General features: G+C 40.2%; 1 pseudogene; it reads left to right on the top strand.

Moving 5' to 3' along the window:
- The first annotated feature begins 3,415 nt into the window (after positions 1 to 3,415).
- LOC144256165 (high mobility group protein B1 pseudogene) lies at positions 3,416 to 19,769 on the top strand (annotated as a pseudogene).
- The last annotated feature ends 3,739 nt before the right edge of the window (positions 19,770 to 23,508 follow it).

Raw genomic sequence — 23,508 nt, 5'->3', positions numbered from 1 at the left:
CCCTATAGTGAACAAAACCCACTGAATCTATAACTTTTTGTATAAATGCTCCATCTCTGCATATTGAAATAGTCATTCAAAATAGGTGACGAAAGTGTGAATCTGAAAGTATTCATATGTACCTTAAACATTTGTTTTAACTCTGACATCCTAAATGTAGAGTCATTCATGAATTCTTTTCTATAGGGCCAAAGTGTTTTCTTTGAGTATGGGTCCATAACAAGCTCTCTTAGTTCTTCCCTACATAAACCACATCCAGGTGTGTTTACATTTATTTAAAATGGAGCTAAAACCTAAAGGTTGTTGTGGGGAAAAACACCAAAGGCAGCATCTGTCTAGACCTTTTGCAGTTTTCCCTAAACCTTTTAACAGTTATCTTGCATACTGCTAGTCCATAATTTGACAGCGATTTTTTTTAATGGTTGCTGTTTATATGGTCATAAAGTATTCAATTTGACTTTAATAAAAAGAATACCCGTAAGTTTATACTGCTATTCCACCATTATTTCCTCTATAAGTTGCATAATAACAATAACCAATTTAACTGATGTAAAGAGTTTTGAAAGCTTACACGACTATTCTTGATAAACACAAACTTTCAACTTGTGGAGTTCAAAGTGCTGAGGTTGTCATAAATTACCCTCCTTGTTATCTGCATTTGGCATGCTGTGGGCATGCCAGGCTTTCTGGAGGGCATGTACCATGTCAGTCATCTGGTAAGTTGGCTAAGTGCAGCTAAGATTTGGAAACCTCTACTGTAAAGTCTAGTTTTTCTCGGATGCCTCTCTGTTCATGCCCACATTTCCAATACTCAAGAATCCTGGGAACATAATTGGTCACAACCCTTCCTGCTCCCCCAGCAGCCATCTGTCAGTGACCCTCTTGTGAAGGTCACACCGTTCACCACAAAACCCTCTTTCCTTCCTCCTCACAATGAGAAACTCTCCTATGCTCCCCATGGACCCCAATCTCTCACAACCTTTGACCTGCCACCGTCATCCAGAGCCTCCATTTCTATTTGAAAAAGACCCTTCTTACACTATGGCAACATATTCCCTCCACCGATTCTGCCTGTGAAGACCCATTTTTCACATTTCAGATGCTCACAGTCCAATCACAACTCAGAATTCATTTCTTATCACTTAAAATTCATCTATAGTATTTTGTAATACTGTGAATTATCTACTCAACCCATGAGCCATTTTCCCCTTCCTGAAGATTGTGATTAGAAAGAAAAACTGAGTTCCTGAGGATTTTCCAGGTCCTATGACACCCAGTTCACTTCTTCTCCTTGGGTTCTATGAGACACCCAAGTGTCTTTCCAATACCCCCTCTTTATTGCTTAAGTTCGCTTGAAATGGGTTTCTAGAACAATCAATTCTGCCATATATAAGACCAAAATTATCCTATTGGGAGTAGACTATTAGTAGTAGTATCTCAATTCAATTCGTAAGATTATTTCTCTTAAAACTCCCAACTCAGGACCAGCAGGACAACAGCATGCTGCAGCGGGCGAAATTGAGCGCTATGGAGTTCTGGCAGTGTAGAGAAGCAGAGTTTCAGATCCTGTGGAGATCTGTCACCCGTGCCTCCACAGGGCACCAGAGAACTGAAGGGGGGACTTAGTGGAGGAAAGGCCCAGGTCCATCCTCCTCACCGGACACCCAGGTGTGGAAAGGGGCAGTCACCTTCTTGGAGAATCCACTTCAGCAGTTTTGGGCAGATCTCATAGCAGAGAGTTTGGCGACAGATCAGGTGTGTGACCCCCAGCCCCTCCCTCCACCCAGCTGGGATAACTCAAAAACTTTCTCACCAGCTCTCTGTGGGCATGAATATCAGAGCTGAGGGAAACTGAAAAGGCACCTGACCTCCAACTCCCCCTCCCCCCAGCAGCAAAAACCGAAACCTTTCTCGCCAGCTCTCGGTGGGCGTGGCTATCAGAGGGAATCAGACAGAACAGGTTGCCAGTTTCCAACTCCCTCTTTCCATAGCCATGATGACTGGGTAACTAACAAACAAAGAGAGCGCTCAGTTATTCAAGAGGGCAGGGCGGCCAGGGCGGTGCATGCCCAGAGTGAAGCTAGAGCTGTGGACAGGAGCCCCAGTAAGTGGGGCCTGGCGGGCAGGAGAAGCGAGGGGGCTAGAGACTGGGAGCAACCCAAAGAGACCGGATTGGAGAGTCACCCGGCAGGGGAGGGAGAGCCACCTCACATGGATTGCTTCCTACATCCTGAGGGCAGAGACGCAGCCTGGAAAGCACAATGCTACCTACTGGAAGAGAAGAAAACAGAACTCTAAGAGTGCATTTCTTTCTTTCTTTCTTTTTTTATTTATCTTTTTTCCTTCCTTTTCTCTCTCTTTCTTCTTCTTTTCCTTGTACTTTTCTTTCTCCTTCTCTTCCCCTCCCAATCTCCCAAGCTTTACTACTTCTACTACATGTAATTTAATAAATGCAAATAGGTGAATGTTTCTAGGCTTTTTATAGTCCTCCTAAGTACTTAGCTACCCCCAAATACTCCTGTCTATTTTCCTGTTAATATCTCCCTTCGTTAGAGCTCTCCTCCAAAGTAGCTAAGATATACTAATCCCCAGATCCTCACACCTTTTTCCCTAAACATAAAGTCCTATGACCAAACCTCAGTTCTCTATATGCCACCAAAATCTGTATGCCTCTTAGGAAACTAATGAATTTACTTTAAATTACAAGTGAACCCAACATCTCTAGACATTGTCTCCCATCACAAAGGAGAGATCTCGGAGCTATACAAAAGCAAAACAAATTTATAGGAGAAAATAATAAAACAGCATTCACACAGAGCTGGAAAGAAACATGAGCATCATGAATTGACAAGGAAAAAAAAAGAACACAAACAATGCAGGACAACTCAACAATACAGGAGTTTGTAGCCACAGCAGAGAGATTGTCAGATAAAGATTTCAAGATATACATGCTTCAGATGTTATGGAGTCTTAAGGAAGACCTTATACAGCAAATGCAGACAATGAAAGATCACTTCAACAATGAATTACATAAACAAATCCATGAAGCAAAAGAGCAACTCTACAGGGAGACAGAGGTTATAAAAAAAAATCAAACAGAAATCCTGGAAATGAAGAAAATTATAAACCAAATTAAAAATTCAAATGAGAGTATCACCAGTAGACCAATTAGAAGTCAGAACATCAGACAACGAAGAGAAAATATATCATCTTGAAAAGAGTCTAGTCAACTCAGAAAGGCTAGTAAGAAACCATGAGCAGAACATCCAAGAGATTTGGAATAACATAAAAAAACCAAACTTAAGAGTCATTGGGAGCCATTGCAGTACATTGAGCTCCATAGAGACAGCGCCGTGGCAAGTGAGAGCCAGACGGGCACTGGGCGACTCTGTGCCTCGCTGAGGAAAAATAACTAAACGTGGGCAAAGGAGATCCTAAGAAGCCGAGAGGCAAAATGTCATCATATGCATTCTTTGTGCAAACTTGCTGGGAGGGGCACAAGAAGAAGCACCCAGATGCTTCAGTCAACTTCTCAGAGTTTTCTAAGAAGTGCTCAGAGAGGTGGAAGACCATGTCTGCTAAAGAGAAAGGAAAATTTGAAGACATGGCAAAGGCGGACAAGGCCCGTTATGAAAGAGAAATGAAAACCTATATCCCTCCTAAAGGGGAAACAAAAAAGAAGTTCAAGGATCCCAATGCACCCAAGAGGCCTCCATCGGCCTTCTTCTTTTTCTGTTCTGAGTATCGCCCCCAAATCAAAGGAGAACATCCTGGCCTATCCATTGGTGATGTTGCAAAGAAACTGGGAGAGATGTGGAGTAACACTACTGCAGATGGTAAGCAGCCTTATGAAAAGAAAGCTGCCAAGCTGAAGGAAAAATACGAAAAGGATATTGCTGCCTACCGAGCTAAAGGAAAACCTGATGCAGCAAAAAAGGGAGTTGTCCACAGCACAATAATCATGGGAGATTTTAACACACCTCTCTCACCACTGGACAGATCCTCCAAACAAAAGTTGAATAAAGAAACTATAGAACTCAATAACACAATTAATAACCTAGACTTAACTGACATATATAGAATATATCAACCATCATCAAGTGGATATACTTTTTTCTCAGCAGCACATGGATCCTTCTCAAAAATAGACCATATATTATGCCATAGGGCAACTCTTAGCAATTATAAAGGAGTAGAGATAATACCATGCATAGTATCAGATCATAATGGAATGAAACTGGAAATCAATGATAAAAGAAGTGTTGAGAGCCACAGCCAAAGGGGCCCTAGCAAACTTCCAGCTGCCGGCTGATGATTGGCTCACAGCGGCCCCAGCAACATCTAGCTGATTGGCTCCTCTGTGGTGATGTTCATTGGGCGTTTCCCTGCCCTTCAGACTACGGAACTGCTCATTGGGGGACTTCTTTGGCTCCGCCCATGCAACCCAGCCAATCGGCCTCAAGAGCAGGAGGATTGTGGGAGGTGGTGGTTTGGTGTGGGGAGAGGCTTGTGGAAGCCGGTGGTGGCAGTTGGGCTCTGAGGGTTTTTCCTGTGGAAACACACAAACAGACCCCCGACTCCAGACAATTACTGGGTCAGGACCTTTCCATTGTCCTGTTATACATCATATTTTAGGGCTCAAAGAGAGTTTTTCAAATTCAAAAATTAGAGATAATTCCTTACACTCAATCAGATCATAATTGAATAAAATTAGAAAATAACAAGATGAAAAGTAAAAGCCATTATAACCCCTGAAGACTACATAATAGACTTGAGAAAGAATGATCATAAAAGAAATGAAGGGGAAAAATAAAAAGAAATATTTGAAAAAAGAGGGAGAAGGGACACAATATACCAAACCTTTGAGATAGTAAGAAGGCAATTCTGAAAAGAAAATTTATAGCTTTGAGTTTCTACATTAAAAAATGGAAAGATCTGGCTAATATTTTCTGTTGTCTCTATTTCAAAGGCCATTCTACTGCAAATTCTTCTTATGTCTAAAAGGTCCAAATATTTTTTTCAGACCACTTAACTTTTCACACGTGACCCTGAGATGAGACTTATAGCATCCCCCTTTCTCCAGGAGCACAGGGTTGACGTTACATTCCTGTTATTCTCCTCCAAGGATCCCTGACACACTCTTTAAAAACAAGCCCTGTTTAAGGCTGCAGGGGACCTGGTGGCAAGGTGTTCCTCACTTGTGAGTCTTCAGATGATCTCCACAAATCAGGCAGGCCCATATGGGATTCTTCCACCAAAAGGCTCTCAACAGAACAGACAGGTACTCTTAACAGCTTCAGAGACTCCTGCACTGCAGAGGCTTTCACAACCTCTTCATGATGAGGAAATCATGGCCACTTGTGATGATCATCAATTACTGAGGGTTCCCAGAGCAGGCAACTGCCCTTCATGGCCTTGCTACATCATTGTTTAAAAAAATCCATGTACTTACTTTTTATTGAATGTGTTCATTTTATAGAGTTCTTGCACTGCCAAACCATGCATTAGAATCCAAAAAAGAAAATGGTATAATGGACAGGCACATCCAACCATCATACAGTTTATTAAAACTTGATTCATGCATTTTTGTGGGGGGTACAGGGAATTGAATTCAGGGGCACTCAAACACTAAGTCACATCCCCAGTCCTCTTTTGTATTTTACTTAGAGACAAGGTCTCACTGAGTTGCTAAGTGCTTCTCTTTTGTGGAGACTGGCTTTGAAATTACTATCCTCCTGCCTCAGCATCCCAAGCTCGTAGAAGTCTACCTAATTTTTGTTTGTTTGTTTTAAATCACAGAAAGTACTTTGCGTACCATCTGTAAGATTAGTCAAGAGGTTTTCCCAGCTTTGCCACAAAAGCAGAAGTAATATCAAGTCTGCATTCTAACCCCCATTGAGTTGTTTGCAAAAAAATTTTTCCTGACATTCTGTTTAAAGAAAATTAGGATGAGCATATCTGGGGAAGCTTATTTAAGATTCTTATCTGGAGGAGGGGGCACCACTACATTAGCACTTCAGACTGGGATCCTCCTTATCTGGACTTCTGTACTGTGTATAAAAAAATCATCACATGATTTTTCCAGAGTTACTGAGGTACCCTAAACACAGAGAGAAATCAAGCCTTCGTTTTCTGGCACATTCCACCTAAGTATTAATCATGGGGAGAAAAACTTGGATGTGTTTAAAACTCAATGCTGCAAAAGACTTTTAAGAAGGAAGGGAACACCTGAAGAGCTGCATCTATTGAAATGGCTATCAGTATTATCAGGGGTCCACACACACACACAGCAGAAGCAAACTCCTGCCCTGAGCTAGGAGAGAGCTCAGTGCTAGAGCACCTGTCTAGCATGCACAAGGCCAGATTAGGTCCCTGGCACCAGAAAAAAGAAAAAAAAAAAATAGAATGCAACTCAATTAAGTATAGGGCAAAATATATTTTGAGAAGATGCCTCTACAAATAATACATACAAACGCCAATATTTTATATTCCTCTCTAACGTGCCTACATACAACACAACAAATGAGATTTAGAACAAGCACCAGTGGTCATCCCAGAGTCATCAACAGACCAATAAGGCATCAATGAAAAGGAAGAGGCCAGCTGCAGGGCACACAAGGACACAGGAGGCTGAGGCAGGTGACCACAAGTTTGAGGCCAGCCTCACCTCATCTCAAAAAATAACAATTAAAAGGGCTATGACGAAGCTCATAGTGGTGGAGCACTCCTGGGTGAAATCTGAAGGAACGAGACATTTCACCAATCTGTACATAAGGCTGGAGTGCAGAGGCTAAACTAACATATACAATGTGCAATGAAACTTTAGAAAGACACAAAAGACTAAATTGTGAAGTCATGAAGTAACAATTGATTTTCTTTTTGATACCTGGAGTCTACTTTTATTTTTTTTTAGCTATTATTATTATAACAATTGATTTTTGAGATGAGGTGAGGCTGGCCTCAAACTTGTGGTCACCTGCCTCAGCCTCCTGTGTCCTTGTGAAGTCTTCCATGCCTTAAGTGCATCTACAGCAATTTGTGTGTATACACCAGGATCATATGCAAGTTGTTGCTGCCGATCCTCATAAGGTCCCTTTCCTAACAACATATCTAGATTTCTCTGAGGATAACCAGCTGCTGCACTTCCCCTAGCCGTCTCCTTGCAAAGTTCCTCATGAGCAACCTTCCATAACAGGTATTGTCCTCCAGTTAGCACAGCTTTACACATATTAGCCCAATCTGCTGGCGTCATGTTTAAGTTGGTAATGGATTCGATCAAGCTTACAGTGAAGGGTGCTCGAGGACCATAGGTTGTTACAGCCTCTTTTAGCTCCTTCACTGTGTTGTAAAATAAACCCTGGTGAATTCGCTGCCCTCCTACCTCAAACACAGGGCATACTTGAGACCCCGTCTCAGGATCCCAACTATCAACTGCGGGGGTTGGGAGCCTCCTAGCATATGGAGGTGGTGCTGTTGATTGGACACTTATGCCCTCTGGTGATAGAATGCTGTTAGTAGCAGTCTCCTGTAGAGGTGGTGCTGTTGGTTGGACACTTTCACTCTCTAATAGAAAGATGTTATTAACAGTCTCCTGTTGTAACTTTTCCCCTGATGGCTTTTGCTGCTCTAAACTTCCTTCCTCTACCTTTGTCTGAACTGAAGGCTTTCGACTAAGCAAGCCAGATACGAGCGTCCACATTGGCAATGTGCCAACTGGCAGAGTCCCTGGGCTTTTCTTTTCTATTCTTTTTAAATCCTCACCATGATGGTTCCATTGTGATATATCTAACAACTCCTCCTTAAAAAGCCATGGGCTATATTTTTGTATTATATCAACGTATGCCCTGACTGCTCTTGATTTTAGATGTTGAGAGCCACAGCCAAAGGGGCCCTAGCAAACTTCCAGCTGCCAGCAAACTTCCAGCTGCCGGCTGATGATTGGCTCACAGCGGCCCCAGCAACATCTAGCTGATTGGCTCCTCTGAGGTGATGTTCATTGGGCTGTTTCCCTGCCCTTCAGACTGCCAGCTGATGATTGGCTCACAGCGGCCCCAGCAACATCTAGCTGATTGGCTCCTCTGCGGTGATGTTCATTGGGCTGTTTCCCTGCCCTTCAGACTACGGAACTGCTCATTGGGGGACTTCTTTGGCTCCGCCCATGCAACCCAGCCAATCGGCCTCAAGAGCAGGAGGATTGTGGGAGGTGGTGGTTTGGTGTGGGGAGAGGCTTGTGGAAGCCGGTGGTGGCAGTTGGGCTCTGAGGGTTTTTCCTGAGGAGCTGTTTTGTTTTCCTGAGGAGCTGCCGGCTGATGAAGAAGGAAGGAAAATTCCTACATCACATGGAGAATGAACAATATGCTACTTCTGTAACAATGGGTCACAGAAGACAACAAGGAGGAAATTAAAAAATTCTTAGAGGTAAATGAGAACACAGACACAAAATATTGAAATCTCTGGGACACTATGAAAGCAGTACTAAGAGGAAAATTCATTACTTGGAGTTCATTCCTCAAAAAATAAAAGCCAACAAATAAATGATCTCACACTACATCTCAAAGCCCTAGAAAAAGAAGAGGAAATAAACAGCAAGTGCAGTAGAAGGCAAGAAATAATTAAAATCAGAGCTGAAATCAATTAAATTGAAATAAAAGAAACAATTGAAAAAATTGACAAAACTAAAAGTTGGTTCTTTGAAAAAATAAATAAGATTGACAAACCCTTAGCCATGCTAATGAAGAGAAGAAGGGAGGGGAAAAAAGAAGTGTGTTACATTAGATTGGGTAGAGAGAAGTGATGGGAGGGGAGGGGAGGGTTAGTGGCTATTGAAAATACCACCAGGACAGGGCTATCTAAAGACACATTCGGTAGTGTGTTAACTATACAAAAAAAAAAAAAGACAATGTACAGTTTAAAAACAAATCTTGCACAGCCTTACATTTCAATCTTTTTCTTTAAAAGGAGTGAGTTGTGTACAGGGGGGTTAAATGCTTTATAGACAAGAAAAAAAAACTGCACTAGAACCAACTTATTCATCATCATCTTCTTCTTCATCTTCCTCCTCCTCCTCATCCTCTTCATCTTCCTCATCTTCCTCCTCTTCCTTCTTTTTCTTGTGCTGTGGTCTATTTGTCTCTTGAACTTGAGAAGAGTTTGTTTGATGAACATAGCTGCATCATTGTTTGGGGCATATATATTAATGATTGTTATGTCTTGTTGGTGAATGGTTCCCTTTAGCAGTGTATATTGTCCTTCTTTATCCCTTTTGATTAACTTTGGCTTGAAGTCTATTTTATTCTACATGAGTATGGACGCCCCTACTTGCTTCCGAGGTCCATGTGAGTGGTATGATTTCTCCCAACCTTTCACCTTCAGCCTGTGTATGTAAGGAGGAAGGGAAGGACAGCAGAATAAAATAGACATTATTATTGCTGTGGGTATATAGGTGACTGTATGACCAATGTAATTCTGCAACCTGTATACTCAGAAAAATGAGAAATTATACCCCATTTGATTCAAATGTATGAATTGTCAAGATTATTGTACTGTCATGTATAACTAATAAGAAAAAGAGAAAAAAACCCTCCCATCTCAAAGTTAATTCTTTTTTTAAACCCCAAAGGACTTGATACTTTATTTAGAACAAGGTATTTATATGAAATACATATGATATATGTAAAATGTAATATTCAACACTTATTAAGGCTTCATCTTAGTGCCCAGCACCATTTTAAGTATATACCCTTTAAAAATATGTTATTGGTTCTTTTTAGTTATACATTAGTTATATACATAACATTAGGATTCATTTTGACATATTATAAAAGCATAGGATATAATTTGCTCTAATTCAGTCCCTGATACTTCTCTTTTCCCTCCCCTCCTCCCTCCACCTGTTCCATTCCCTCTACTCTATTTACTTTTTTTTTTAATATAAGTGTCTTCACAATCTCACATGATGGTGAGATTCACTGTGGTATATTCATTCATCTATGTACATAGGAAAGTTAGGTCAGATTCATTCCCCTTTAATCTCCTTCCTCTAGTTAATAAATATTTCTTCTCTTTTGATGGAATACTCACCCCCTTCATCTCCCCTTCCTTCTTTCCCCCCTTATTTGGACTAGCTTCTCCATATCATAGAAAACATTCAACCTTTGTTTTTCTGAGTCTCGCTTATTTCACTTAGTGTGATAGTCTCCAGTTCCATTCAATTACCAGCAAATGTCATGATTTCATTCTTGTTTATGGCTTAGTGATACTCTATTATGTATATATACCACACTTTCTTTATCCATTCTTCTGTTGAAGGGCACCTAGGTTCATTCCATAGCTTGGCTAAACTGGAAAACCATATATAGAAGACTGAAACTTGACCTCTATCTCCCACCCTGCATAAATGCCAAATCAAAGTGGATCAAAGACCTAAGAATTAGACCTGAAACTCTGCAACTTCTAGGAGAGAATGTAGGCCCAACCCTCAAACATGTTGGCACAGAAACTAACTTTCTTAAAGTGCAAGGAATAAAACCAAACACCAATAAGTGGGATGGCATCAAATTAAAAACTGCACTGCAAAGGAAGAAGCTAAGAGCATGAAGAGGGAGCCTATGAATGGGTGATCTTTGCCACCTCCTCCTCAAATATGGCATTAATATTCTGAATATATAAAGAACTCAAAAAAAACCCAAATAATCCAATTAATAAATGGGCAAACAAACTAAACACATACTTCTCAAAAGAAGAAATACAACACATCAAAAATTGTTCAACATCTCTAACAATCAGGCAATAAATATCGAAACTACATTAAGATTTCTTCTGATGTCAGTCAGAATAACAATTATCCAGAATACACATGATAGGAAGTGTTGTCGAGGATGTGGGGTAAAAGGCACACTCCTACTTTGGTGGGACTGCAAATCAGTACAACCACTCTGGAAAATAGTATGGAGATTTCTCAAAAAAACCAAAAATAGAACCATGGTATGACCTAGCTATCCTACTCCTTGATATACATGCAAAATATATAAAACCAGCATATTGTAGGGATGCAGTTGCCTCAGTGTTCATAGCAGCACAGTTCGTGTCAAAGTGCATTCACACCACTTCTCCTGGCCTCCATCCTCTTGTGCCACACTGTGCTCCTTTCCATCTGGTCTAACACAAGCTACACCCATTTTTGGACTTAGAGGCTTAGCATAAATGAGAGAGCTGATTTGCTCCTCATACATTTTCTCTCTTTCCCTCTCCCTCCCTCTCTCTCCAGTATTTATTTTTTATTTTTAACTGATACACAAAAAAAAGATTTTCCATAATGTCATTAGGAAATTTCAACTTAAAACTATAATGAAAATCACTATGTATCTATTAGCATGGCTAAAATTAAAAAAAAAAAAACCTGCCAGTACCAAATGCTGACGAGGATGCAGAGCCAGAGGACTTTTCATTCATGGTTGCTGGGAATGCAAAATAGCACAGCCACTTTGGAAGATCATTTGAAAGTTTCTTACAAAACTAAATGTACCTTTGCAGCGGTGCGGTGGTGCATGCCTGTAATCCCAGTGGCTCTGGAGGCTGAGGCAGGAGGATTGCGAGTTCCAAGCCAGCCTCAGCGTCAGTGAGAGCCTGCTTCTAAATAAAATCTAAAAAGGGCTGGGGATGTGGCCCAGTGCCCTGGAGTTCAATTCCTGGTACCCCACTCCCCGCCAGGAAAAGCTAGATGTACTTTTGTCATATGATCTGGCAAAATTGTATTCATAGGAACTAAACTCATTATGTCCACACAAAAACCTGTATGAGTGTTTATAAAGATTTTATTCATAATTGTCAAAAATTTGAAGCAAAAAAAGATATTCTTCAAGAGGTAAGTCTCAGGGAACTCAGTCTTCCATGGCTGAAGTTCTTGTCCTGGTCTTAATTGCTTTTCATTCTTCCCCTGGTAGACCACATTAGATCCATCAAATATTACTAGCAGAACTATGAGAATGCCCCCTTCAACTCAGGCAATAGAGGACTCCAATCAATTTAATTCAGACATTCTTAAATATTGCAAAGATCTCGTTAGCTGTATCCACATTTCTAAGCAGCTCAAGGCTCCTTTTTGATCCAGCCCTTCCACCTAAACCACGCCACAACCAAGATGTTGGAGATTTTGTTCTCTGGAAATTATAATGTTGAAAAATTAACTCTAAACCCTGTTCAGAGGGCCCTGTGCTGCCCTTCTTATGGCTAATACAACAGCCAATCCTGAGGGGATTCGACTCTGGGTGCATGTCTCACAATTTTAAAAAGCCCAAGAGCTACTTACAATGAAAATTTACTCCAGGTGGAGATCTGAAACTGAGGACCTCTCTAGATCCCAATAGCAGATAATTTCCTGAAATAGACAGCATTTCTAAGAATTTGAGGTAATGCAAATGACATCATGAGATGGTTACTTTCTACCCAAGACATTGGAATGAACACACACAGGATTTTCTTGTCTATTTCCTTTCCTCATCCTTACATCCTTCTCTTCCATTCCTTCCAACATCATTCTTCATATCAACTTAATTCTACCCTTGCAACCAAGCAGCCTCCCATAATGATTCTCTACTATCTATCCATTTGATAATTCCTCCTCCTTTTCAAAAATCCCAGAAATGTGTAGCACTTTTTCTTTTCTTTCATAGCTTAAATTCATGATCTTATTGCTCCTTGATGGCTCTACATCTCTCTTACAGGAGAGTCACTCAGCTTTAACAATTTTTTATTGATGCATAATAATGAAACATAATAATGTCAATCATTGTGACATATTCATGCATGTGCACAACATATCTTGATCAATTTCATTCCCCAGTCTCTCCCATATCCATCATCTGCTCCCTCCCCCTGATCCATTTCTTCTACTAGTCTCCCTTCAATTTCCAGGAGATCCTCTCTTCCCCCTCTTTTCTATCTAGCTTCCATGCATGAGAGAAAACATACTACCCTGGATTCTCTGAGTCTGCCTTATTTTGCTTAACATGATGCTCTCCAGTTCTATCATTATATCATCTATCATGACATGATTTTATTCTTTATGGCTGAATAAAACTTCATTGTGCATAGAGACATTTTCTTTACCCAATTCACCTGTGGACAGACATCTAGGCTGTTTCTATAACTTGACTACTGTAACTTGCACTTCCATAAACATGGGTATGTAGGTATCACTAGACTGTGCTAACTTTAATTCTTTGAGTATTAAACACAAATGAGTGGGATAGCTGGGTCATGTAGTGGTTCCAATCCTAGTCTACTGAGAAAATTCCATACTGATTTCCATAGCGGTTTGTGCTAATTTACAATCACACCAACAGTGTGATGCCTTTTTCCCTGTACCCTCACCAGCATTAAATATTACTTGTATCTTGAAGATTGCCATTCTAACTGGAGCAAGATGAAATCTTAAAGCAGTCTGGATTTATGCTTCCCTGATTGCCATAAATTTTGAATATTTTTTCATATATTTCTTTGCCATCTAAATTAATTCTTTGAGAACATCTGTTTAGCTCTTTTGCCTATTTGTAGATTGGATTATTTCATTTTTGAGTTCCTTACTTATTTATAATATTAGTTGGAAGAGTAACTGGCAAAAATTTCTCCCATTCTGTAGCCTCTCCCTTCACATTCTTGTTTTCTTTGCTATGCAGAAGCTTTTTAATTTGATGCCATTTCACCTATGAATTCTTGGTATTATTTCCTGAGCTTTAGGAGACCTATGAAGGAAGTCATTGCCTGCACCTATATGTTGGAACATTGTCCCTGTGTTTACTTCTAGCAGTTGAAAATTTCCTGGTATAATTTCTAGGTCTTTGAACCACTTTGGGTTGGATTTTCTTCAAGGTATGAGTAGGGATCTATTTTCATTCTTCTATATATGACATCCAGGTTTCTCAGCATGATGTGTACAGTGTGTACTGATCAAATGAGGTAATTAATGTTTCTACAGTGTGTACTGATCAAATGAGGTAATTAACGTTTCTATCTCCTTATCCTTACTTAGTGTTTGGAGCCTTTGAATTCTTCTAATTTCTTATAAAATAGGTCATAAATTTTCACTCCTCTGTACTTTAGAATTTATTTCTTCGATCTGTGTTTTTGTACCTGTTATCCACCTCCCTCTATCCCCCTTCCCTGAATCCTCTAGTAAACAAATTTTCACCCAGGTCAACATTTTCTTCCATCCACATATGGGAAAGAATGTCTGTTTTTTTGTGTTTGGATGCTGGACTTATTTTATTTAACATAATGTCCTCTAGTTCCTTTCATTTTTGCTATAAATGATAGGATATCATTCTTATCATGAATAATGTTCTGAATTATATTCCATTGGAACATATATTTCAGTTTTTCTATCCATTCATCCAAATTGATCGACATTTATGTTGATTCCATATCTTGGATGTTGCTAATAGCTATTGACTTGACTGAATTTCAGTTCAGTGTCTCCATTCTCCACAGGACACTGAACTCTGACTCACTAAAAAGGTTATGCCAACATCAGAACCGAAAGCAAACTCCCAGCTAACTTCAGGGAAAATGACTTTTTGTTAAAAGGCTAGAGCACATTACCACACCTTGTACTTTCTAGTCCTGTGAACTACTTTCTATTAGAAAAAAAAATTTCTAGCAGCCTGACAAGTGCAGATCTTATGGTCAAAGGGTTCCTCATTTGCAACAATCTTTTGGAAAAAAAGTCTTTCCTTACTTACGTCTAGATTTGTTTTTGTATCACAGTGATATGGAAAATAGGGTTTTTCCTTTAGTTGCATTGGGTTCTGCTTTGATTGGAATATGGGTTGTCCCCCAAGGGTTCATGTGTTGAAGACTTGGTCCTCAGTGTGGTCATGTCGAGAGGTGGGGGGGATCTTTCAGTGGAGGGGCCTAATGCTTGGCTGTTACTGGCTGCTCCTCACTCTCTGGCTTCCTGTCTTTTCGTGTGATCTCTTGCTCTAACAATATTTCCACCATTTTGTTTCCATCTACCATGAGATCCTTACCAGAGCTAGTGCCATGCCCTTGAACCTCCAGAACTGTGAGCTAAGTAGACCTCTTTTCTTTATCATGCACCCAGCCTTAGGTATTTCATTACAGTAATGGAAAATAGATGAATACAGGCACCAATACTATCTTTTACTATGAAAAACCTGTAGTTGTGAAATATGGAAAATTCTCCTTTGTTTTTGATTTTTTGAAGTATAAATTGGCATATATAAAGGTGGGATACTATGGGTGTAAGATTTGATGGCTTTCCCAAACTGAACATACCTATAATCCATATCAAGATAAAAACAAAAGAAAACAGCAATGATAACAAAAATCACAGAAAATAACCAGCACCCCAGAAACTTTTTCATGACTACTTCCAATCATTATCTTCCCCATGGGGTAACCAGTATTCTGACAACTAGCACCATAGATTAGTTTTCCCTGTTTTCTTTATTTTTTTAACTTTATAGAAATGAAATCATAGCATAAATACTCTTTTGTGACTGGAATTGTTGGGTCAAAAAAATTTATTTGGGGTGGGGCAGGGGGCTTTGATACATTTGCTCAATTGGCCTCTGCAAAGTTGCACCAGTCTACACTTTCTCCAAGTGTGAGCAGGAACACTTGTTTTGTTTGTGTTTCTTTGCCTTGTGACACATGGGAAGCAGAGGAAGCTTTAGGAACTTCTGAGTACCACAAGCAAAAGCTAAAGTAACCTTGTGCTTCACTGGCCAAACTGTGCTAGTCAACATTATACTAAAAAGTGGGTGGGGCTTTCTGTTATCTGTTTCTGTTATTAAAAAAAATAAGTGGAAAACCAATGAAAAGCATGCTCCAACTTCTAACCCATAACCTGGGGCTAGTTGTGCAGGTGAGAAACAGCTCCCTGTCAATCATCACTTCTGGGGAGGGAGGAAGGTACTGTCTGTGGTAGGTGGGGCTGGGCCACTAACTGGGCAGCTGCTGCAGGAATGCTGCTCACTGCCTGGTGGGATCGTGGGGTCCCCACAGGAGCCATGCTGCATGGAAGCTGGTGCCTGTGCGTTCTTCTATCTTTTTCACTCCAATAAAAATATCTTTTCTTTAGAATTCTTAATGTTAACAGAGCTGAATCTGACCTTTTCAACTGTGGCAGATTGTGATAAGCTATTGTGGTTAGAGCACACTTAGACATTTTCCCCACGGCTAGGTAAAAGTTCTGAAGGTTAAACATTTGTCCTGGGGAATAAAAGCCCACATTGACTGGAGGTGAGTTGAAAGCAAATGACCAGTGTGGATCCTGTCAACACACCTCTCTTCCCAACTTGCACTAGTAGTATATAAAATGAGATTCCCTGTCTGAAGCTGACATGGGAAGGCTGGTAGAGATAAAGAAAGTCTGCTGGCTTTTCCATGTCTGGAGTAGTAACCATTTCCCCTTGTCCTAAGTAACACTATACATTGTCATTTAAACAAAGTTTTATTTATTACATGGGTAAAAAGTGTATTCTATGTTTGTCATTTGAATTGCTCTGATGTAGTAATGAATCTTTCCTAGTATTAGGGATTTGAAATTTTTTCTCAATCATTACTGTGTTATATTTTTCAATTTCCGGTACCATATATGCCTTAAAGGCTAGGTTCAGAACTAGTGTTCAAACTGTGTTTGCTCTAATTTTTGCTGATTTTGCTTTGAATTATGATATTTAAACTCTGTTCTAACAAGATTGTCTGTGTAATCTTAGTAAAGTTAGCTCTTCTAACAGGATAATGTTAGTCGAAGTCTTTGAGATGATGGGTCCTATAGAACCAGTAAGGTGGAACTCAGCACTGAACTCCAGACAGACTTGCCCTGAGAAAATTTCCTTCTGGCCTCTTTGTTCCTCATGTGTGACCTGGGTCCCTGAAGTTGGCCCCTATAACCCAACATGGGACCAGGCCAACAACCAGAACAGGTTCATCCCCAGCATTGAGGGGCAATCAACTTCAGGATGGTTGGTCAGTGATACTTTCAGAAAAAAGATCTTAATTAAAAGAAGGAAATGTAAAAATTGATTATATAAATACAGTTTTTAGTTGTACCCAACCACAGAGCCAAGAGCCCAATGGGGAAAACATTCAGGTTGCCAGCATCAATTCCGAGAATTACTCCACAAGGCCATTCCCATGAAACAATCAGCTGTGACTTTGATAGTTTCACTAGTAACTTAAGATGAAACTCCCCGATATGATTTTCAAACTAGTTTTACTTGGTAGCTGCAGCCACCTGCCAATTGGAGCCCACCAGCTTCTGCAAAATGCTGCAAGTGCCAATAAGCTTCCTCTCAAACAGCTTATAGTGTTCTTCTTTCCTAATAAAACACTTAGACTTCCTTTGTCATTCAATGCACTGGAGGCCATCCTTGTCTATGTGTGCATGCCCCAGACTGCAATCCTAATTTTTATATTATTCCCAAACAAAATTTTTATACTTGGAAATTCATCCCTATGTTTAATTTGACCTTGGCACATGGAATCCTTATGTATGTCTCTACTTCAGAAATAACCATGATCTTGAATTTTGTGTTTGTCATTTTCTTCTTTTTTTGTAGTTTTATTACACATATGTATCCTAAAACATGTGCATTACTTACGTTTGCAGTGTTTTGGAATTAAATGTAAATATTGCCATGTTATAAATATTCTTTTAAAACAGGTGTATGGAGGTAAAATTTACATACAACATAATTTACATAAAACTTAAAACATAACATTTGATGATTTTTGGCAAATGTACATATACTAAACTCCACCACCACAACCAAAATGCAGAATGTTTTTCTTCTCTTGAGTTTCATGGTTCTTTTGTCATGAATCCTTCCCTTCATTACGAGACCTAGGCAGCCACAGATCTGCTTATTTCACTATAGATTAGTTTGTACTTTCTAGAGTTTAAGACAAGTGGAATCATTTATGCCTGACTTCTTTCATCAGCCTAATGGTTTAACATGTAGGCATGCATTCCTCTCTGTTGTTGACTGATGCTCCATTTGTGTACTGTCACCCACTGATGGGAATTTGGGTGGTGGGTAGGCAGCTTCCAAAATGGCTCCCAATGATTCTTCCTTCTGTATTCATGTCTCTCTACAATCCCCTTCTTTGTTGTGGGCCAATTTGTTTTAATAAAAAGAATACATCAAAAGCAAAGGGATATGTTTTTGGAGATGAATTATGATAGACTATTATTTACATCTCTTTACTCTCTGGTCCTTTGTCTCCTTGATCTGAGGAAAGAAGCACCATATTTTTGAGAGGCCCCAGCAGCAAGGAAGTGAAGGCAGCCTCCAGTCGACAGCCAGCGAGGCCCCAGGACCCTCAGTCCAACAACTGAGGAATTGAATTTCACCAGAGACCACGTGAATGAGCACAGACACTTCCCCTTCCCCAGTCCAGCCCTGGGAGGGCTAGATCTCAGGATGACACTTGGGCTCTAGGCTCATGAGAAGAACCAAATCTACTATTTCTGATGAAAATTTAGCAGCCAATCGAGATTTTCTGTAAGTTTAAAATCTACATCAGATTCCCAAGACAGCATAAAAACAAGAATGTAAGATATCTCACTTATAATTTCTTAATCTTTTTTTAAGGTTTACTTATTTCTGCTATCAAAGAACAGAATTATGACAGTGTGATTTAGCAATCCTAATTGGCTTCATTTTAAATTTTAGAATCAGATAACACTTCATTCCATAAAACAGAATCAGTTTTCCTATGAGCCAAGCACTCCTCAAAAATAATTTGATGAGTTAACATCAGATTGTTTATGTTGCTCACACAAAATAAGGACAAGGGAACCTCACTATTTCACCAATTGAGAATGGCTGTTCTCCCTCCAATCCAGTTTTCTCTTTGAGGACCAGATGTGTCAGCTTGGTTTGATTGACTCCATGTTGTCCCCCCCCCCCCGGAATATTTTCTCTGTTGAAAAACTGGCTTCACAAAGAAGGTGGCAGCAGGAAAATTTCAGAATCCAAAGCTTCACAATAAGTCTTGGGCAGTGTGGGGTTATTTTTTGTCTCTGGGGGGATCATCTGGTGTCCAAGGCCTGGGGACAGAGGCAAAGTCCCCAGCTGCCCATCTAGGAGATGTCACTCTCATTAGCGTCTGGTATCCTGACCTGTGCTCACCCAGGATGATGGTGGGTAAGGAGCAGCAGGTCACAGGGGCCCCCGACCCTCTGGGAGACAGAGCTCTCCCTGGGCAGACCTGAGGCTGAGAGTCAGAGGCCAGGGGAGAATCAACGACTGTCCCTACCTGTGGTCCCTGAGGTCCTGGGGCAGGGATGCATGAGGTAGCCAGTGTTACAAGACGTCCCCATCCCCAGCCAGGCCAGGCGCCTGGCTAAGCAAGGAGAAAGACGGTGTCCCTCCTCAGGGTCTGGCCCCTGCCCCTGGTCTTACTTCCTCCCCGGCACTGCCTGGAAGGGAAGAAAGTGATACCCAGGGGAAGGCCGGGAAGTGAGGCCACCGTCACATTCAAGTTCAGGGTGCGACAGCTCAGTCTGCCCCCCAAGAGGCCCCATATTTGGCTCCCCTTCATGGGCCACGTCCCTTCTGAGAGTCACACCCTGCCCTTTGTAGGCACAAGGAGCCAGAAGTTCCAAGGACACGTCCATGTTTGGGCCCTCGGATCCGGAAGTTCCTCAGGCATCCATGTTTAGGCCCTGGGACCTCAGGCGCACATCCATGTTTAAGCGGCAGGATCCAGAAGTTCCATGGGTGCACGTCCATATTTAGGCCCCCAGATCCAGAAGTGCCTCAGGTGCATGTTTAGGCTCTAGGATCTGGAAGTTCCTCAGGTGTCCATGTTTAGGCCCACCGATCCAGAGGTTCCTCGGGTGCACGTCCATGTTTAGGCCACCGGATCTGCTCTTAATCTTTATTGCATGTTAAAATGGTGATATTTTAGATCATTGGGTTAAATAAGATATGCTGTATTTATGTGGGTTTGTCTCTGTGTCTTCTAAATAATGGGATTTTTTTTGGCACAGTGAAGGAACACTTGGCTTTTTTGTGAGACAATTTTTATTGGAGCATTATAATTATGCACAGTAGTTGGGTTTATTTTGGTAAAATCATATATGCATGGAATTTGGACTACTGCATTTCAATCCTTGTTTCCACTCCCTCCTCTCCTCTCTCCTCCTCTTCTCCTTCCTCATCTCTACTGATCTTCCTTTCACTCTTCAAATTTATTTATTTATTTATTTATTTTTTTTTTTTTTTTTTATTGGTCGTTCATAACATTACATAGTTCTTAATACATCATATTACACGGTTTGATTCAAGTGGATTATGAACTCCCGCTTTTACCCCGTATACAAATTGCTGTATCACATCAGTTACCCTTCCATTGATTGACATATTGCCTTTCTAGTGTCTGATGTATTCTGCTGTCTGTCCTATTGTCTACTATCCCCCCTCCCCTCCCCTCCCCTCCCCTCCCCTTTTCTCTCTCTACCCCTTCTACTGTAAATCATTTCTTCTATTTGTATTCTCTTGTCTTACCCCTCCTTTCCTCTTATATGACATTTTGTATAACCCTGAGGATCGCCTTCCATTTCCATGCAATTTCCCTTCTCACTCCCTTTCCCTCCCACCTCTCATCCCTGTTTAATGTAAATCTTCTTCTCAAGCTCTTCGTCCCTACCCTGTCCTTGTTTACTCCCCTTATATCAAAGGAGTCATTTGGTATTTGTTTTTTAAAGATTGACTAGCTTCACTTAGCATAATCTGCTCTAATGCCATCCATTTTCCTCCAAATTCTATGATTTTGTCATTTTTTAATGCAGAATAATACTCCATAGTATATAAATGCCACATTTTTTTTATCCATTCATCTATTGAAGGGCATCTAGGCTGGTTCCACAGTCTTGCTATCGTGAATTGAGCTGCTATGAACATCGATGTAGCAGTGTCCCTGTAGCATGCTCTTGTTAGGGCTTTAGGGAATAGACCGAGAAGGGGAATAGCTGGGTCGAATGGTGGTTCCATTACCAGCTTTCCGAGAAATCTCCATACTGCTTTCCAAATTGGCTGCACCAATTTGCAGTCCCACCAGCAATGAACAAGAGTGCCCTTTTCCCCACATCCTCTCCAGCACTTATTGTTGTTTGACTTCCTAATGGCTGCCAGTCTTACTGGAGTGAGATGGTATCTTAGGGTAGTTTTGATTTGCATTTCTCTGACTGCTAGCGATGGTGAGCATTTTTTCATGTACTTGTTGATTGATTGTATGTCCTCCTCTGAGAAGTGTCTGTTCAGGTCCTTGGCCCATTTATTGATTGGGTTATTTGTTATCTTATTGTCTAATTTTTTGAGTTCTTTGTATATTCTGGTTATTAGGGCTCTATCTCAAGTGTGTGGAGTAAAGATTTGTTCCCAGGATGTAGGCTCCCTGTTAATCTCTCTTATTGTTTCTTTTGCTGAGAAAAAACTTTTTAGTTTGAGTAAGTCCCATTTGTTGATTCTATTTGTTAACTCTAGCGCTATGGGTGTCCTATTGAGGAATTTGGAGCCCGATCCCACAGCGTGTAGAGCATAACCAACTTTTTCTTCTATCAGATGCCGTGTCTCTGATTTAATATCAAGCTCCTTGATCCATTTTGAGTTAACTTTTGTGCACGGCGAGAGATAGGGATTCAGATTCATTTTGGTGCAAATGGATTTCCAGTTTTCCCAGCACCATTTGTTGAAGATGCTATCCTTCCTCCATTGCATGCTTTTAGCCCCTTTATCAAATATAAGATAGTTGTAGTTTTGTGGATTGGTTACTGTGTCCTCTATTCTGTACCATTGGTCCACCCGCCTGTTTTGGTACCAGTACCATGCTGTTTTTGTTACTATTGCTCTGTAGTATAGTTTGAAGTCTGGTATCGCTATACCACCTGATTCACACTTCCTGCTTAGTATTGTTTTTGCTATTCTGGGTCTTTTATTATCCCATATGAATTTCATGATTCTTTTATCTATTTCTACAAGATATGCTGTTGGGATTTTGATTGGCATTGCATTGAACTTATAGAGAACTTTTGGTAATATCGCCATTTTGATGATGTTAGTTCTGCCTATCCATGAGCAGGGTATGTTTTTCCATCTTCTAAGGTCTTCTTCTATGTCTTTCTTTAGGGTTCTGTAATTTTCATTGTATAAATCTTTCACCTCTTTTGTTAGGTTGATTCCCAAGTATTTTATTTTTTTGGGGGATATTGTGAATGGAGTAGTTGTCCTCATTTCCGTTTCAGAGGATTTGTCGCTGATATACAGGAATGCCTTTGATTTATGCGTGTTGATCTTATATCCTGCCACTTTGCTGAATTCATTTATTAGCTCTAATAGCTTCTTTGTAGACCCTTTTAGGTCTGCTAGGTATAGAATCATATCATCTGCAAATAGTGATAATTTAAGTTCTTCTTTTCCTATTTTTATGCCTTTAATTTCTTTCGTCTGTCTAATTGCTCTGGCCAGTGTTTCGAGGACTATGTTGAACAGAAGTGGTGAGAGAGGGCATCCCTGTCTTGTACCAGATCTTAGAGGGAATGCCTTCAATTTTTCTCCATTCAGAATGATGCTGGCCTGTGGCTTATCATAGATTGCTTTTACAATGTTGAGGTATGATCCTGTTATCCCTAATTTTTCTAGCGTTTTGAACATAAAGGGATGCTGTACTTTGTCGAATGCTTTTTCTGCATCTATTGAGATGATCATATGGTTCTTATTTTTAAGTCTATTGATGTGGTGAATAACATTTATTGATTTCCGTATATTAAACCAGCCTTGCATCCCAGGGATGAATCCTACTTGATCATGATGTATAATTTTTTTGATATGTATTTGAATCCGATTCGCCAGAATTTTATTGAGGATTTTTGCGTCAAGGTTCATTAGAGATATTGGTCTGTAGTTTTCCTTCTTTGATGTGTCTTTGTCTGGTTTCGGAATCAGGGTGATGTTGGCCTCGTAGAATGAATTTGGAAGTTCTCCCTCTTTTTTTATTTCCTGAAATAGCTTGAAAAGTATTGGTGTTAGTTCCTCTTTAAAGGTTTTGTAAAACTCTGCTGTATACCCATCCGGTCCTGGGCTTTTCTTAGTTGGTAGTCTTTTGATGACTTCTTCTATTTCCTCTATTGTTATTGGTCTGTTTAGGTTGTCTATATCCTCCTGGCTCAATCTGGGCAGATCATAGGACTCAAGGAATTTATCTATGCCTTCACTATCTTCTATTTTATTGGAGTATAAGGATTCAAAGTAATTTCTGATTATCTTCTGTATTTCTGAAGTGTCTGTTGTGATATTGCCTTTTTCATCCCGTATGCTAGTAATTTGGGTTCTCTCTCTTCTTCTCTTCGTTAGCATGGCTAAGGGTCTGTCAATTTTATTTATTTTTTCAAAGAACCAGCTTTTAGTTTTGTCAATGTTTTCAATTGTTTCTTTTGTTTCAATTTCATTAATTTCAGCTCTGATTTTAATTATTTCT

Source organism: Urocitellus parryii, chromosome 7, assembly GCF_045843805.1.
Source record: "Urocitellus parryii isolate mUroPar1 chromosome 7, mUroPar1.hap1, whole genome shotgun sequence".
Classification (NCBI taxonomy): domain Eukaryota; kingdom Metazoa; phylum Chordata; class Mammalia; order Rodentia; family Sciuridae; genus Urocitellus; species Urocitellus parryii.
This window is presented reverse-complemented; position numbering and strand designations above follow the sequence as displayed.